This window comes from Sturnira hondurensis, unplaced genomic scaffold (genome assembly GCF_014824575.4).
Source record: "Sturnira hondurensis isolate 20B ecotype Veracruz unplaced genomic scaffold, ASM1482457v3 Scaffold0006413, whole genome shotgun sequence".
Taxonomy (NCBI): Eukaryota; Metazoa; Chordata; class Mammalia; order Chiroptera; family Phyllostomidae; genus Sturnira; species Sturnira hondurensis.
The window spans coordinates 16,622,350-16,639,244 of NW_028079044.1; positions in this window are offsets into that span (position 1 = coordinate 16,622,350).

Consider the following 16,895-nt stretch of genomic DNA (forward strand, 5'->3'; position numbering starts at 1 on the left):
GTCAGTGGAGCTCAAGGACCAGCAGCATCAGCATCGCCTGCCTGAATGTTGGAAACATGGAATCTCAGGCCAGACACGCAACCCCCTCAATCAGAAACTGCATTAAACAAGACCCCTTGGTAGTTTGTGTACAAAGTATAGCTTAAGAAGTACTTTTGTAGACCACATTGAAGGAAATTATTGTCTTCTAATCCATGAACTGCTGTACTACTCCATTTACTTGGGTCTACCCTAAAGGCTTTCAATAATGTTTTTAAGATTTTTATTTATTTATTTTTAGAGAGGGGAAGGGAGGGAGAAAGAGAAGGAGAGAAACATCAATGTGTGGTTGCCTCTTGCGTGCCCCTTACTGGGGACCTGCCCCACAACCCAGGCATATGCCCTGACTGGGAATCGAACCAGGGACCCTTTGGTCCACAGGCCACACTCAATCCACTGAGACACATTAGCCAGGGCTCAATAATTTTTCACAGTTCTTCCAAAGAGAAGCTGTATTAGTTAGCACAGGCTGCCATAACACAATACCACAGGTTGGGTGGCTTACCAACAGAAATTTAGTCTGTCACAGTTCTGGAGGCTAGAAGGCCAAGGTGAGGATGTCAGCCTACTCAGTTCCTAGTGAAAGGCTCTTCCTGGCTTACCAACTGCCACTTTGTCCTCATACAGCCTTTCCTCTGAGGATGAGCAGAGGAAGAGGAGAGGGGAGGGGAGGAGAGAAGAAAAAATACAGAGAGAAGAGAAAGTTCTCTGGGGTCTTTTCTTATAAGGACAGTAATTCAATCTGATCAGGGCCCCACCCTGTGACCTCATTTAATCTTAATCACTTCCTTCGAGGCCCCACCTCCAAATATGGTCACACAGGAGGTTGGGGCTTCAATATATGAATTTGGGGGGTACACAGTCAGATGATTAACAAAGACCATTCACCACATCGTTTTAGATTTATTCCTAGGTAGTTAGTATTTTAACTGATTTATGGATTATAACAATTTATTTGTAGGCTCTTTTAAACTTCTATGTGCATAATCATAGTATCTTCAGAAAAAGGCAGTTTTATTTCTTATATGCCAGTCTTTATACCTTTTACCTTTCTCCTACACTGTTTCCAAACTCAAAGATGAAATATGATGTTTCCTGCAGGCTTTTTGTGGTTATTCTTTACCGAACCAAGGAAATTCCCATCTCTTCCTAATTAACCCAGGGATTTTATCATGAATGATGCTGAATTTCATCAAATGCTTATTTTGTATATATTGAGAGAATCTATGATAATATCCCCTTTTCCATTCCTGGCATTAGTTATCTATACCATAACTATTTTTCTCAGTCTATACTGCTAAAGATTTTATAAATTTTATTAATTTTGGGCTTCATTGATTTGTTCTATTGTATTGGTTTCCTATTCCACAGTTTCTACTTTCTATTATTTCTCTTTTTTCCTCATTTCTCTATCTCTAATTTACTGTTTTTTCTCACTTCTTGAGGCACAAGCTTAGATTATTGGCTTAATTTTTTCAATATATGTAAGGCTATAAATTTCCTTCTAAGTATTATGTTAGCTGGGTTGCATAAGTTTTAATATCACATCATAAAATATTTTCTGATGATTATTGTGACTTCTTCTTTGTCTCATGGATTATAGAAGTGTATTTCTTAATTTTCAAACATATGGGAATTTCCTGGTAATCTTTATCATTAATTACCTAGTCTCAAGTTTGTGCTATGATCAGAGGATATACTCTGTTTAATTTCAAGTATCTGAAATTTGCTTTTATGGCCCACATGCAATTTTAAAAATACTTTCCATGTGTGGTTGAAAAGAACTCACAGTCATTCAGTGCAGAATTCTGTATGTCAATTAGGTCAAGCTCATTAATTATGTTACTCAAAATTACCAAGTCTTTACAACTGTTTTTCGCCTGTTCTATCAATTACTGAGAGAGATATATTACCACCAACTAAGAGTGTCCACTTCTCTATTACTTTAGTTTCTGTCAGTTTTACCTTACACATTTGAGATTATGTTATTACACACAAAAGTAGAATTGTCACATCTTCCTTTATATCAAGCACCATCATCCTTTTACTTTCAACTTTCCCATATCCTTATGTTTTAGATGAATCTCTTGAAGTTTTTATACAATTGACCATTTTAGTCCATTTATACTGAATATAATGACTGATTCTTTTAGACTGTCTGCTCTCTTACTCAGCACCTTTACCCGTCCTGCCTGCTCTATGGCTCTTTTCTCCTCTTTCCTATCTTTCTGATTTGATTGAAAAAACATTTTTTTTATTCCACTTCTTTCCTATTACAAGTTATATACTCTTTTAGCAGTGACTTTAGATAGCAACACATATCAAAATTATTCTCTGATGGACAAAAGACCTTAGAACACTTTAACTCCATGTACTTGCCCCTAACAACTCACATGACATTTTATGTATTTTACATATTTTACTCATTCATTCATTCACTTATGTATTTTACATATTTTATTCATTCATCCATTCATTCACTCAAAACTTCACAAGGCATTATTATTATTATTATTATTATTATTGTTATTATTATTATTTTATACAATGACTATTCGCCTACATTTACCCACAGTTTCTCTGGGGTAGGGAAGAGGGTTTTGGTTCTTCCCTTCATCTCCACACTTACATCTGGATTCACTCTCCTTGTCTCTAAAGAAAACCCTTTAGATTTTCCTTCTGTGAGAGTCTGCTAATGACAAATTTTCTAAAATTCGGTGTTTGCCCAAAACGTCTTTATCTTCATTCTTGAAGGATACTTTCAACAGGCTTAGGATTCGAGGCTGGTAATGATCTTTTCTCAGCACTTTAAAATATGGTTCCATTGCCTTCTAGTTCACGTCATTTCTGTCCATTGTCAGTTTAATTGTCACTTCTTGGGAGGCAATATATCTTTTTTTTTAATCTGGCTTTTTTTTCTTTTGCACTTTAGTTCCAGTAATATTACCATGATGTGCTTAAATATAATTTTGCTTATGTTTATTTTGTTTCCGATTTATAGGCCTTCTCTGTGGCTTGATGAATTTCACTCTCTCTCCTCTCCGGATGTAACTGCAATGGCTCCTAAGTTAGAGCTGTTCACTTCCCCTCATGCCTCTTCCCCTCCACGCTGATTCTCCATCTGTTCTGGTCCTCCGCACTTCATTCTGGATAGTTTCTTTGACCCATGAGGCGATTGACTAACTGTCACAACAGCTGTGTCACTCTGCCAATAAACCCAACTACTGAGATCTTCCAGTTCCATCATGAAATGTCCTGTTCCAGAATTTCTTTGGGATCTTTTGTTCTAGTTTCCACATTGGCTCAATTTCTCCATCTTGTCCTTCACCAACCACCTTTACCAAAGCAAGTATGTTTGTTTTGAATTCCACATTTGATAATTCTAACATCTGGAACTCTGTGAGTCTCTTTCCAATACCTTGCTTCTGTTGGCTTTCATTCACGCCTCTGTCTGGATATTTTTTATTATGCCCTAAATATTATCCTTGTAAAATCCCTTGTAGAAATAATCTGAGGCCCTGCATAATGATATTGTTTCTCCAGAGAGGATTTGTGTTTGCCTCACTGGAACCTGGAAACACCAGCACTCTTGATCGACTGCCCATCTACCCTTCTGCGCTCCTGCAGTGCTACCCGTGGGAGTCCCCACTCAACGCGGAGAAGAGAGGTACCAGAACTCTTCTCAACCTGGGTGGGCCCTGGACAACAGTCCCTGCACCGTTAGCTTCATGGAGCATCAAAACTCCTGCATGATCGTTGGACCTCCCAGGAAAAGGGGGAAAGCTACCTCGGTTCCAGGATCACCTCTGTGAGTCTCGCCCTCTCTCCAAACCCAAGCCTTGGAAGTCTCTACTATTTTCTTCACATTCTAGGATCTTCAAGCAGTTTCTTCTGTTTGCTGGTTTGGGTTCAGCTTTCCAAGTTGGACTCAGCAGCAGGGACAGTCCAAGTTAGTGTGTCTACCATTATTAAAAGCAGAAGACACACATAATTCCTTCCTTTCTTCTTTCTTTTCAATTCTAAATAACAGAAACTAGGAAAACAAAACATTCTGTAATTCCTCCAATTTCCAAGTGCGTTATCAATTTATAATTAACTAAAGTAACAAAATACTATTAGATCAAAATAATGTCTTTTAAAAATATTGAGTTATACAAATGGTTATATCAGACTATAACTTCCATTTTCTTCAAAATCTTAACACTGCTTCATAGCCACTGAGTTTACCAGAGTTGATATAATTACAGATGTACACCTCGGAAGTTTTTTCATTGAGATTATAGTTTTTAAAAAATGGGTTAAAGAATTTAAAAATGAGTTAAAATATTTCCGCACATATGGGTGTGGGACCAGCCCGTTCCACATCTGCGCCCCTCCTACCAGTCTGAATGATGTGCTTTCTTTAATTGCATGGTTGTCAGACTTTCATTCAGCTCAATTTCTGATGGTTCTGAGTGATGGTTGTTCTATATTTTAGTTGTAATTTTGATGTGGTTGTGCAAAGAGGTGAGCCATGTCTATCTATACGGGCATTTTGACCAGAAGTCTCCTCAGGTTAAAACATTTCAAAGCTTGCTGTAACCTTTGTAAACTTTTCAAAATGATTATGTAAGTATATTAGCTCCAGCACTATTTAATTTAAAATTGTCATTTCTATCCCATGATATTTTTTCCAGTTTTACTCAACACAAATTTTAAACATTTACAGAAATCCAATTTTAATGAAAAAGTGTATTTTGACCAAAAAATACTGATTTTTAGAACCTCTTTAAATTAGAATTTAGACTGAGAAACTGCTTTTCAACATTTTAAATTCATTCACCATTTAACAAACATTTGTTGAGCACCAACTCTATCAACATGTAAGTATATTACTAGGTTCCTTTTAAAATATGTCAGATTCTTGCTCATGTACTTTGCTGATTTATGTTTACATTAAACATTAGTGTAACATAATCAGTGAAAAGACTATTTCCCAGGTCTTGATGTAATGTGTCTTCCTAAGACAGCCTTGAAATTTCACCCAATGTCTGCATTATCTTCCTCATAAAAAAGGGACAAATGCAATTGATAGTAAATGACATCGACATTCTTTTCTACTCACCTAGCAAAAATTATCACGTGTGGCTGGAATTTTTCTAAAGCAAGTGTGAAACTAATTGGAACTTCGAGTCTCTGTCTGCAGCAGGAATAATAATGGATAAAGATCATAGTGGTAAAGTCTCCGGCTTGCCAGAGTCACCGATGCAACCAACCCCCTTTTATAATAAGTGCGGAAACTAAAGTTGAGTGAGAACAAAAGAAACGTTCCAGGTCCCAGCTAGCCGGGGCAGGGCAGGTCCGGAACCGCTGTCTGTCTCCCAGGTTCTTCACCACGCAGTGAAACCAAGAGCTTGGATTCTGCGGCGACTAACTCACTCCTCGGTGTGTTTCGGTTTGCCTGGATATACAAATGATTTCACATCATTATTTGAATGTTTTCACAGTGGTGAGATTTATATTTTTACTTTTTTCCTTCATTTTGTGGCAACATCTAAGAACTTCAGAAGCATCTCAGAGGGCTCAGATGAATTTCAAGTTCCTTTCAATGGCATGGTGAGCGGGTGCGCGCTGGACAGGACCAGCGCACTGTTCAGTCCTGCGGGCACGTCAGACTGTCACAGGGAGGACCGTGGTTCACTGACAACAAGACATCTGATTTTGAGGACATCTCTTTTTTTTTCTTTTCTTTTTTATTTATTTTATTTATTTTATTTTATTTTTTGTGGTGGGGCGGGGGATTGTCTTCAAATTACAGGTTCACTTTGGAAAAGTAAAATAATAAAAACCAGAACAAAGTAATGGATGTGGAAAACCGCTCCCTCGTTTAAGCCTTTTGCAAAGCTGCTACTGTCAACTGCGGTCTCAGGATCAGAGCTTCTCCACCTGGGATCCCCTTACACAGCCGGGGGAGCCCCGGGCAACACTGAATCCCGGGGCGCCACGTCTAGAAGTTCTGGTTTGTTGGCCTGGGTAGGGCCCGGGCCTGGAGAGTTTTTCTTTAAGCTCCAAGAGGGACCCAGAGCCCAGAGCCCGGGCTCTAGATGCTGCTCTGGAGTCGAGAGGGAAAATTTACACTTGTAACAAGTTTGGGGGAATCCTAGCTGTGCGACCTTCTTTCTCCACATGAATTAGAGAAGGGTTGACACCTTCTCATCTAACGTCCTTTTCTTCATTTGAAATTGTTCACTGCCTGGCGCCTTCAGGGGCTGCCCCAGGCGCTGGAACAAAACCTTACTTAGCTCCCCAGGCTACACAGACACCAGGGTGAGGTCTCAGAGAGAAAGCCTTCCAGGTGCGAGGTCTGAGAACTCGAACTGCCCAATGTAACCTCTTCAGCTGTTAACTGGGAAACCTCATGTGGGGCAAAGGAAACAAAACACACCAGAAGAGAAACTTTTCATCAGATTCGTTCAGTTTTCGATGTAAAACATCACCTTGATTTCAGCACTAACAAGTAACATTTTAAATAGCATTTTCTTTCAAACACCTGACTCCTTTCACCGGAAGCTGTGCAGTCCATGGGGAGAAACGGAGCAGTTGTGCCCGGTTCACAGGAGGAGAAGCGCGCACACAATTCCTGTCGTTCATTCCAAGCCAAGGGTCACTGACAGAATAAAGAAGCCAAAGCTGGGTTGTTCTTTCTGATCTCATACAATTCCTACTAAAAAATATTCTATCGAGATATTTACCTCAATACACACTTTAAGAATGAGTGATGTGTGGCTGGACGGTCAAAGTCCATAAAGTTTAAAATAACCATAATGATGTCTGTGACAAAATCAATCCTCAAACTTGAAGGATAACTCTCTATAGTCTGTAAAGATAGCTGCAGATTATATTTTGTTTCAGCCTTTAGTTTTACCATCCCTTATTTTAATCACATACTTTGTTTCATTATTTTATAACTTCCCTTAACAGCCAATATAAATAAATGAAAATCATGTGGCCAAATAATAGGCATAAGAGGAAATTTATAGGTGATCAAAACAATGTCTTTTAAAAGTATTTAAACAAATACCTATATCAGACTATAACTTCCATTCATTTCAAAATCTTAATAAAACTGTGCTTGCATAGCAATGAATTTTATCATTATTGAGGAAGTGGGTAGAACTTGGAAATTTTCCAAGAAAATACAAACTTCTGGCCCCCCAAAACTCTGTATGCACTACTAGAAATAGCAAATCAGACCCTCTCAGCGTGACTACTCTACGCAATTTCCAAACGAGAAACTAAATACATCTCACACAAATCTATCTTGCCTTGGAATAACATGAACGCTTCCCCTCCCCACCAAAAAAATTGTTCCAAAGGGAGGGAATGGGGAAATCCTTCCTCTGTTTTCTTTTGTTGACAGCAGACGCCCACGGCCCAGACCCAGCCCAGGAAGGTTATCGGTCACATCCCAGGTCTCAGGACCCATCCACGCTGCTGGAGCATCCTGTCTGAGTACAGATAAAGAGAGGTGGCCATACACCTCATGATGGGGGAAAAAACTTTCCTCGTTCCCCAAACTTCATTTCCACGAAGAGCCAAGTAACGTAAGGATCACTGATCCACGCCACGCATACATCTTAAGGCAGTGATGAAGCTGCCAACAAGAAGGGTGGAGGCCCCAAGCACAACTTGTAAGTCCAGAGCTCAACCGGGGAAGAAACCCGGATGCTGTTCTCCCATCAGAACAAGCCCAGAACGAGATCCTAACTTTGCCCGATGCTCAGCGCTCTGGCCAAAAACAACCTTCCTATTCTGCACTTACTATGTTTTGTAACTCATTTAGAAGTTTCCACATAGGCTAAATGTATTTCTGTCTAAAAATCAAAAGAAAGTATTTTCAAGTATTATGCTGAAAAAATATTTGGGAGAAAGGGGAAGCTGTATTTTCTCCTACACAGATTTCACATCTCTGTACAAAATAATAAAATAGCAAATGTTTGTCACCTTGTCACTACCTCGCGATTATTTCACACTGGTGGTTGGAGCGTCATATCATCTAGGGTGCTCAGCTAGGAACTAAGCCACTGTGACTTTATAGGGATGGGATAAAACCTTTGCAGAGACTCACGTTACTTCAAATCTTTAAAACCAGAAGATGACTTCTATCCATTGTTCCCTGACATTTAAAATTCATTTACAAGTTTCTTACTAAAATTTTTCTTAGTATCTGGCTTGGGTCTTTTTTTTTTAACCTTTAGAAATAGCAAAGTAATTGCATAGGAACCTTGAAAGATATTTCTGTGACTAAAAGAAACTGAAAGAGAACTTTACAATATGGTTTTGGTAATAATAAAGCATAAATTTAATTTTTTACATTTAGGGTAATATACACTTAGTGATGAATTGTGTTGGGGGGGTTCATTTGCTTTAGTTCAATGTCAAATTTTAATCACCATTTTTTTTCCTCCCCATCACCCATGGAATCCAAAATAGCTTTCACTTTATCTTTGTATCTTTTGTATAAAAGCTTCTATGTTCTTTTGCTGCCACCCAGTGGTTCATATCAGTAAATTCAATAATGACTAATGTAACAGGGAAGAGATATGAGCACACCAAGAAAACTCACAGAATGAAAATTCAAATTACTAAAAGTGATAAATATGAAAGGGAGTAGCTACATTACAAAGGTTTACTTAAGGTTTACTTTATCTTGCATAAATAGTGAGCAAACGTGCCCCCCCACACACACTCACACTCAGGTCGTAAATTCAAGCAAGAATGGGAGCATCACTCTTCACAGCCTCAGAAGCTGTCTGGGCGCCAGCACTTAGTAGGCTCTCAATGAACACTTGTTTGCCTGGACCAACTATATGTTTAAATTGTTCCATTAATGTGTTTATTATTGCCAAGAGGAACACAATACAAAAATTGTATGTACAGTTGAGTATAAATGGATCATAGGCTGAAACATTTTAAGTATTTGTGAGTTAGCTCTAGTGGGGAGACTTTCTATTTATTTCCTATAAAGGTCATGCCTTACATGTCCGGGAGGAAGAGTAATCAATTAATTCAAAGAAAGAAATTTTTTTGAGGAATATATCAGGTGTATCAACAGTACCTCCCTCAGCAGTTTCAGACTGGTCTGGGCTGGAGGACAGCTTGTCAAGGCGGACACAACAGCCCGGATGACCTTCTCACTGCGGACATGGCTCCAAACCACACTGAGAAGTCGGTGCGCAAAGTTGACACGGACACCACAGAAACCAAAACTGAAACCAGCTACAGTGCCTGGAAATTCAGTGCAAGTCTGGCCAAGTCGGCAACCAGCACCCTGGAGTGACCCAAGCCCTCGCAGTTACCCGGCAGGCCAGAGAGCCGAGAGCCAGGCAGCGGCTTCAGGACGCACTCGCATCCTCTGACCGGCCGATCTCTCCGAGCCCAGTCGCCTTGCAAACTGGACGTAACAGAGACCCACCCAGAGTGGCCACTGTAGCTCGCACGTGAGGGGGCACAAGGCCTGGTGTGCTCCCAGTTTTGACTTGGAGTCAGCGGCCATACATGCACAGGCGCTCACGCACGGGCGGTGTCTGACCTTAACACACATACACACACATGCAGAAAACACCATTACCATGCAGAGAGGAAGGCACGACCGAAGAATCTGTTTATTCAGTGGTAAACAATTTTTTAAATTAAATAATCTAAGTTTTAAGATTCTAGTACTAAAAAGAGTGACATGAAGTCCGGGATCCTGCTATGAAAATGACAATCCTGTGGAAATATTAAGATAGCACTCATTCCACTTTATTCAGTTTATCTTGATAAAAGGCAAAACCATTTAAAACATTTGGTAAGGAAAGATTTAAAACAAAGTCCTAATAAATTCAATTGGACTTAACTCACATACTAACAAATATTTCTTACTTTTCTATGACAAAAATATATATTTGTGAAAGAGGATTCCAATACTTTGTCTTGGAGAAATTTGAGTACATTGAAAACTTCTTCCGGTGTGTCAGGAAATTTAAGGAATTTGAAGATGCATTTTAAATTAATGCCCATCTCTTGGTCTGAATAAAATGTTCTCGCTTCTAGCACCTCAGGATGCGGTTCCTAGTTCTACTTCAATTTTTATCACTGAGAAACTAAAGACTTTCTACATCTCCTTTGATCACTTAAATACTTTTTTTTGCTTTGAAATTTTACCAAAGGAGAAAAATATGGTGGACTCGGCAAATAAAAGCTCTAAAAACAAATTGTAACAGCACCCAGAGCTGGCACGGGTGTGGGCTAGCAGGGACCTCGCTCACCGTTGGCCAAGATGCAAAATGGCACAGGACCCTTGGAAACAGTTCGGTGGCTTCTTACAAAACTAAATATACTGTTGGATCATACATATGATTCAGCCATCACTCTCCTTGGTATTTATCTAAATGAGTTGAAAACTCACACCTGCACAAAACCTGCAAACATGTTTATAGCACCTGTATTCATGCCTGGCCAAACTCGGGAGCAACCACAATGTCCTTCCGCAGAGGAGTGGATAAACAAACTGTGGTCAATCCAGACAGTGGAGTATTATTCAACAATAAAAAGAAATAAGCGATTAAGCTGTGAGACGCCATGAACCTTAAATACATATGGCTAAGTAAAAAAAAAAGCCAACTTGAAAATGCTATATACTATATGATTTCAACCATAGGAGATTCTGGAACAGGCAAAACTATGGAGCCAGTGGATGCCAGGGGTTGAAGGGAGGAGGGATGAACAGGCATAACAAGGAGGATCTGGGGAGCAGTGAGACTGCTCTGCATAATGCTATGACAATGGACACATTTGTCCCAATGCAGAGTTCACCAAGGGTGAACCCTATGTCAATTATACCTCAATTTCAAAAAGAAAAGAGTAAAACCTAATGGAAACTATGGACTCTGGGTGATAGATAAGGAGGTGTCAATGCAGGTTCATCAGCTGTGACAAGTGTGCCCTTCTAGAGGGGGCTGTTGGCAGTGGCCGAGGTGATGCATGTGTGGGTGGCCAGCCAAGGTGCTGTATGGGCACTCTGCACTTCGTACTGTGAATCTGAAACTGATCCAGGAAAATTAAGTGTATTAACTTACGTAAAGTTACATATAAGGGGGAAAGGGAGTGCCAGCCACAAACACATCTCGCACAAATGTGCCTGTCGATTTCAAGGCAGCACGTGGGAGTGAGCTAAGGGAGACGGCACCTGAGAAGGTATTATTAGGCTGCATGTACACAGTGCCCCCCTTAAAAGGACTAAAGCACACATTAACACTATTTCCAAAGCTGCTTTAACATCACTCTTCAAAGTTATCTATTTAAATTAGTTTGTTACTTTAAATGTCCAGCTAAGTGAGAGAGTGAAGTTTAATCACAGGCATTTCCAATGTTAGGCATTTAGGCAACATAATGTAGATGGATGACTTCAAATAACAACTTGCCCTAAAATAAAAATGTTAGTGTCCATAACTAAGAAAACTCCATTAGGTTACTCTTTACTAGCACTCTCTACAAATTTAAAAACTGCTAGATAAAATCTAGCAATTCCAACTCCTAAAACCCTAATTTTAATTGTTCTTAGGAACAAACCTAAAACAATTTTATGTTTTGCTACATTTCTGAGGTAACTTCTGATACTCAACAATCAATTTCCATTATAATCTAGTTAGATAGCAGTGAAAAACTGGCCTTGAAAAAATAAAAGCCGGTTTCCTATGAACTAGCCTCCTTCTGAAAGTTATGTACGAAAAAATCCCTCCTGCAGTTCAGTATTAAGACATTCAAGCAGAGCTCACACTGTCACTTACATATAACCCTACTACAGTGTCTACCTTGTCTTGGGTAGCATTAGGCAGTTTTAAAAGAGCATGGAAAGCAGATTTTTAAAAGAGTCACTTCCAAATAATAGTTCTTATTTTCTGGCTATCTCTGGAATGTAACTTACCTAAAATTAACATTGAAAAAGAAACCAGGTCCAAATTTCAGAAGATGACTGATAAAGTGCCTACAGATATTTATATATATATATATATATATGTACATTGATATATGTTTTTATATATATATCCGTATTTTAGACAATGAAGTGTTTGCTACCACAGTTCCCATTCCTGTCACTTCCCCATAACTGAAGCACTTTCGCTCCAGGCGTTTCAAAAACTCAGTCATCACTAGCACGCAGAGGGTTGTGATTGTCACACGGCTCCTTTGGACGAATTTTTGTTGCTGATCAGCACAACTTTGTTTTTTCCCCAGAGACATCATGTACATGGCAAAACAAAACCTAAAAACCCGTGCTCCCTCTTCACCTCTGCTCACCTGAGAGACCGTCACTTTTGCATCATATCTGTCTTGAATTCCAATGGTGACCTTCCTACTGCATCCTGACACTGTTATTTCACTGGACTGCATCTGGGACTAACCTTCAGGATTTAATGTACACTAATCCCCCTTCCAGTTTTGATGGACGAATCAGAAAGAGTAACACAGCTATTACCTTTACAACTTAAACCTGTAACCATGCTCAGCCATTGATGTCGTTGGGCACCTGGACTTCTCGCCGTCCGAGGATGCCCTCGCTCCCTGCTTACTTCTAACTCTCCGTCTCCTTCGCCTCCCCCTCTACACTGTCAAGGTTGATTCCGTGTACGCTCTTCCACTGGATGTTTAAGCCACTGCTTAATTCCAACCACTGGAAACCAATAGGCAACATTTACAACAGTAAAGAGAAAATTAAACTGGGCCTAAATCATTAAGTTTCAAAAAAAAAAACCACTTCTGAGTTCTCTGATAATGTAACTTTAAAAGAAGAAAATGGAACAGCCCACTATAAAGAAACTGTTTAAAAAACTAAGAAATTTCTCCAAACAGATGAATTCAATACAAGGCTTTAAGTGGTGTGTACTCATCCAAGAGCATCAATTACATACAACTTATGTAAAATGTTTCACATATTTATTTCCATTATTTGAACTTGGCTGCTGCATTTTATTAGGAAAAGATCTCCGAATAGGCTTGGGGAAAATCTCTGCTTCACAGAAACTTGACAGGGTCTTCTTTCCTCCCAGGAAGGCATGTCCTCAGACCCAGGCTACGAAGTTTAAAGGACAGCACGCTCCATCATCACCGACTGCCTGCTTGGAAGGCCTGAACGTTTTGGCTCAGAAATAACGGACCCTTGACATTTCTAGGGCTAAGTCTTGAGATCTTTGCTCAGTTCAAAACTATTCCTGGTTAAGCTTACACAGGTTCCTGATTTTCTTTGGAATTATATTTTCCTCTTAGGTCATAAAGTTTCTTACACATACTTTCTCACCCTAGTTATTAATCTTTTTAACTCCTCGGATCTAATGGCCATGGTGTTGGCCACCACAAAGTACACAAACTGAGTAGCTGACACAGTGGAAACACAGTCTCACAGTTCCAGTTCCGGGGGCAGAAGTCTGACATCACCGTGTTGGCAGCTCTGAGGGCTGTTAGAGAATCTGTTTCATCCTCTCCTAGCTTCCGGTGGTTCGCTGGCAAATCTCTGGCCTTCCTTGGCTTCAAGAAGCATCACCAATCTCTACCTTCATCTTCAGATAATGTTCACCCTGTGTACTTACCTATGTTCAAATTTCCTCCTGTCACTTTGGATTAGGGGCCTCTCTGATGACCTCACCTTCACAAAGTACCTCTGCAAAGACCCTATTTCTAAATAGGGTTACATTACAAAGTACTGAGAGCACTTCAACACCTGCATTTTGGAACAACACAATACAACCCACAGTAGCCATGTATCATGTGAGTTTGACATTTTCCAATCACTACATGCTGTTTAACTGCTGAATTTCCTATGCCTGCAACAGAACCTGGAATGCAAGAGGAGCTCAATAAATATCTGTTGAATGAGTGAGTGAATAAATGAATGAGACTGCAAGTGAGAGAAAAACTGTGGGTGCTCAGAGTTGAGCTCAGCTAACTAACTAGCTGAGTAGCACGTTCCTGCATGGAATTTAGCAGGAATTAACATCGGCCTCAGCAAAACTGCAAGATACTATATACACCCCATGAATCTCTGAGGTAACTCACAAATAGTCAGGATCACAAATGTGATAACATGTCAAAACCCAGGAACTATTATACAGTGTATATACTTTTAGTATATGCACGGTATATACTAATGATGCATTCCCTTGTTCCTTAAGAAAAAATAAAATATCAGAAAGAGGGTAGCAAATGATTCTAGTTTTAAGTAAGTCAAGGAATGCATCATTAGAGAGAGCAAAGGTCAGTAAATGAAACAGTATTAGCCAGATACATTACAACATGGTCTACAGGCAACCCACTGCTACAGCGCTAAATCACAGGCGACTCCTTGTTACAATTCCCCTGTTATTTTAATAACTAAACCTCTCTGGACAAAACCCAAGATGAACTGTATACTCCAGCAAATTGTGTATAACAAGGCTCTATTCTTTTCACCGTAACATCTTCCTACACAGCCTCTCCATAGATAATACCTACATAACATGGAATTGAAGGTATTCTTCTCTATTTCTCCTAATCATCTCATTCAGATCTTATCACCGCGAATTTCCTGGGTACTTGGCTTTAAAATACTGTATTACTATCAACTTTAAATTCAAGCCCTGGGTAGGTCTACATTCATTTCAACAGAAGCATCTTGAAATGTTGAATTATCATCTTCAATTTCCCTCAGTCATTTATTGTAGCTGCCAAACTGAAACGGTGCGCCTTACAGGCAACACTAAACTGAAAGCAAGTAATAAAAAGAGTCTCTTATATGTTTCATTTATAAAAGCTTATTTTCCTACCATCAAATTTTGTATACTGTCTGAAATATATCACTTTACAAAACTGACACTGTGCACGCAGTTATTCTGCCCTGATACATTTACCAAACTTCAAGAACGGGGAGTGGGGGGTGGGAACGAGCATCTTTCTTCAACCCTTTTGAACAGGTGAGTCATACAGAGCCAGGAGGGTTATGGTTTTGGCCTTTGGGGGAAGGGGGCACAGAATTAAAATTAAACTTCAGTTACTGATAGATATCACTATAACTACCTCCTTTTCTGGATAGCTTTATTGACTATGTTAAAAATTATGCAATAAAATGAAGACTTTATAAAGGCACATCAAGTCAGAAGGTGGCTGCCCCCGAGTAGTCCGACTGGAACAGCTCACCCTGATAAGAAAACGAATCTGAAAACCAAAAACACTCCCAGCATTTCCTTGAAACACTGCCCACAAGTGATATATAGCACATTAGTCCGGCAGAAGAAATCTACAGAGTTCCATTACAAAACCCTGCATACTTTCCCCCTAGAGTAACTGTTGATGACAATTATAAAGTACTAATACACAAAATAAACAAAATAGTTTGTATTTCAAAAACTAAAGACTTTTAGACCAGGATAAAGGGGAAAGGAAATGTTTTTATTAGTAAAATACATCGCATTCGTATAAAACAGGCTGCTACCAAGGTCACTGGGTGAAAGAGCCACTGACTTGACCTGAGCAAGTTTGGGAAGTATGCTATGAAGGAAGAAAATGAGATGCCAGTGTTCCTTTTTCTTTCCTTTATAGATCAGACTTAGCTATCACACAAGGGTCAGAATCACTGTTCACATCTTCTCAGCTAATGTCACTTGGTAAAACCAGAATTTCTGACAATTGTTTCCATCAAATCATAGTTCCCCTGTATCACAACCAAGTGATTCTAACACACTTGCTACTCCAATGGCTTAAGAAGCAAGTCTCTGTACCCACCACCTTGTCCGGATCTGAAGCCACGCCTGCCTACATTTGTAACTAATTCTCAAAGCCTCATTTACAAACAATGCCAATCCACTCCTAAGAGCTAAACAGAACAATTTTTTAATGTACAGGGTGTTATAAAAACCAATCAACTTGCCATAACCTCCTAATTCCAGGAATGTAAACCATAATTCAAGCATCAATTCTCCTCTTAACATATTCTACTTTACTAAAATGAATTCTCATCCTGCAACTATGAACATGAAGAAAACTGTACTTAAAATAATATTGAAAGACAGAATCTCATTATTTAGTTTTAGATTAAAAGTCTATCATTCTAGCCTTAAAAATATCTATAGCTATATAACCTCTCCAACTTATTAATTCCCAAAGAGATTAATAAAAGGCGTCATTAACATCTAAACTTAGCGCAGACTGTCATCTGGAACAAACTGTGTTAACAGTAACTCTACCAGCCAAATAGACCAACCCCTCACCCTTTATGCTTCTAAGGTTAATGAGCAAGATTTGTCATAAATTTTCCAGTAACTCTGAAAATCTGAATTGAACAAAAAGACTACTTTTTTCATAACACTATAAAATTGAGTAAAGGCTGGAGTTGTTTTATTTAGCACCCAGCACAGTGTTTGGCAATGGAAACATCATTAAGTACATGTGAAATGAGTAAACAACAAATAAGCAGCCAATGCACTACTACTATTTAGCTCCTTACTATGGGCTAAGTATTTAAAATTACATATAGTAAAATGGAATACATTCAAACTGTTTTTTATTTCTCCTAAGAAATACATAGTTCGGAAAGAACTATGCACCTAAGAATTTCCAATTTAACAGACTATAAAGTTGGACTTTTACAAACCTATAATTTGGCTAATGATTTTGTATAACTGTAAATATTTCTTTATAAAATTAGAAACATACAGAAATGCTAGTTAAAAGTTTCTTTGCAATAAATAAGGCCACAGGTACACTCCACTTAATTTTAATAACATTTATATCTCTCATGAAGAAGTTGCTTTTTTAAAAAGCCAAAAATCTCAATGGAGAAAAAAGGAATGAACTACCTACAAACG